The sequence below is a fragment of the Mastomys coucha genome, unplaced genomic scaffold (assembly GCF_008632895.1).
Source record: "Mastomys coucha isolate ucsf_1 unplaced genomic scaffold, UCSF_Mcou_1 pScaffold5, whole genome shotgun sequence".
Taxonomy (NCBI): Eukaryota; Metazoa; Chordata; class Mammalia; order Rodentia; family Muridae; genus Mastomys; species Mastomys coucha.
In genome coordinates this window covers 108,612,056-108,614,435 of record NW_022196911.1, presented here as the reverse complement: position 1 = coordinate 108,614,435, position 2,380 = coordinate 108,612,056, and the positions used below count along the sequence as shown (strand labels likewise).

Here is a 2,380-nt window from a genome sequence, read left to right as displayed (position 1 = left end):
TTTTCCCTCATCATTATTCCTCCCGCATGTCAGACTCATAGGACCGAGTGCTCCAGTAAATGAGAATAAATCTGTCCCCATTGGAATGCATCAGGCACAGATGATGTAGATCTGTAGACTAAATCATGATAGACCAAAGCTATGTTCAGATTTCCTCCAGCATCCCTCATGTTCTTTTGTCTCCCATTTGACAGGTACTTCCTTCCCCTTCGATGCAGTACCAGCTCCTGAGTCATGTCTGAGGGCCTTTAACATTTCCATTTGGTCACCAGTGGCTCCTCACACTGTCCCATATTTGGAAACTTTCATTCTGTCTGTATGGCTCACTCTTTTGTGCTGATCCCCTGCCTGGACTCTTACTTGTTTCTGTATGATTATACAGGACAGTGACTCAAGTTGACATACAAATGAAAATTACATCACAGGTACCTCATAATACATTGGACAAGAACAGTCCAGAGGACAGTCATTTAGAGGAGTCATGACAGCAAAGATAGCAGGACATTTAGGGCTGACATTGGAAATTCCTTGGGGGCTCTTCATGCAACTCCTGAAGCCTGTTAACACCAGAAGGTTGGTTATAAAAAGAATGGAGTGACAATGAGGATGCTGGTAAGATTTTCCAGAGGTGGTTCCAAGGCCACTGTTGGGAACAGGACCAAAATGGCGGGGGAGCTTAGGATTGAAGGAAAATGAGCAAGTGCAGTCTGTGAACAGAAAGAATTAGTGTGGAGAACATACACAGAGAGGGACAGGAGCCAGGTGGAGAAGTGGGGAGAGAGAGAACTTTTTGCTTTGCATTTTACAACCACTGGCAAAGTATTCGTTTATAAATTGAATTGTCATGGGAAGGGAAGGAGAAAGGGAAGGGCAGAATTGAGGAGAAATAGCTGACGAATGTGTAGCTGGGTGAAATTGTAGCAGAAGAATTCAAGAGTCAGAGACCACCAAGAAAAAGAGCCTTCTTGAAAGGGAGAAGTACTTTGTCCCCAGAAGAAAGATATTAGGCAGGTCCAACCTCCTCCTCCTCCTCCTCCTCCTCCTCCTCCTCCACTCTCCTCCAGAAAGATATGGGATAAGGATGGAGCAAAGGATGAGGTTTCCAAGGATTGGAAATATTAGAAATGATTACTATGGGACACAGGGAGGAATGATTTCCTCCTGGAATAGGGTCCCATAAAATGAATTACCAAGTTAAATATAAGATATTTTATGTTTTTTAATAAGCCTTGCCAATTTCTCCTTTCTGAAAAGTTTTGCCATTTGTACATCATCCAACATTAGAGTAAGACGGTACTCCCCAAGCCAGCCTATGGGATTTTGGACCCTGAAGTTCGTGCCAGCTTCTCTTTGGACCTCTTCCTACTTCCTGTTCCTGAAGCCTACACTGCAATCACACTCCCAGTCCTGGATAAGATATGCCAAAGCCATTTCTCTGGAGACACCATCCTTAAAATGTCATAATTATTCTTATGTTTTCAGAGGTTTACATCCAGAATACGTGTTAATGGGGTCAAATGCCATCCCATATTCTATTTGGACAATGTGAAATTTATGGATATTAATATTTTATCAATTGGTGAGTTATTATATTCACAACTTTCATAATAGTAAGAAGGATTTTCTGTTCTTATAAGTGTTATTTTGGTCCATTGTGTAAACAAACTAAGTACAAACACAGATGCTGAGAGGTAGCCACATTGGACAATGTTGATTCATTCAGCATCAAAGACTGGAAGGGCATTCAAAACCAGGTGCATTTCTGGTAAATCTGATCAAACCTGACAAATTGTCTTACCTTTTCAACCCAGTCCTAATATTCAATTGTTTTATGTTTTATGATTTATTAATTTAATTATGTATTTTAAGGGTATTCTGTCTGCATATATGTCTAAACTCCATAAGAAGACATTGGATCCCATGGCATTACAGTTATAGATAGCTATTACCTGTCTTGTGGGGGTTGGAGATTGAACCCAGGATCTCTGAAAGAGTAGCCAGTGTGCTTAACCACCGATTACCTCTTTAGTCCCAACATCCAATGCTTGACAAAGCATGTGTTAGCCTACATTCTCTAGAAAACTAACTCCTTCTTGTATGGCTATACCTTCTGGGTTGACATTGAACAGGCAGTTGAAATCTCCTAGTGAGGCTAGTTGTCTACTAGAAATAAGATATGGAGTATTTGAAAGAAAGAAAGTCTCTAGACTCATCATGTCACATGAAGAATTATCCATGAATAGGTGGGCCATTGATTTGAAGTTGAGGTAGTGAGAAAAATTTTTAACTATTCATATGTCTTTAGTATATAGTTTTACATTTGTCTTAAAGTGCCATCAAGAAAAAGATTTATAGCTCAAAATGTTTTCCCAGTTTCCTC

The 2,380-nt window shown here is 40.2% G+C and overlaps 1 long non-coding RNA gene across 1 annotated transcript in view; it reads left to right on the top strand.

Annotated features, from left to right (window-relative positions):
- The first annotated feature begins 488 nt into the window (after window positions 1-488).
- The window catches only part of LOC116077921, a 10,741-nt gene continuing 8,849 nt past the window's right edge, over window positions 489-2,380 (top strand). Inside the window, exons 1-2 of the long non-coding RNA XR_004113375.1 lie at window positions 489-612; window positions 1,483-1,579. This is a non-coding gene — a long non-coding RNA (uncharacterized LOC116077921). The remainder of the gene's footprint in view (window positions 613-1,482; window positions 1,580-2,380) is intronic.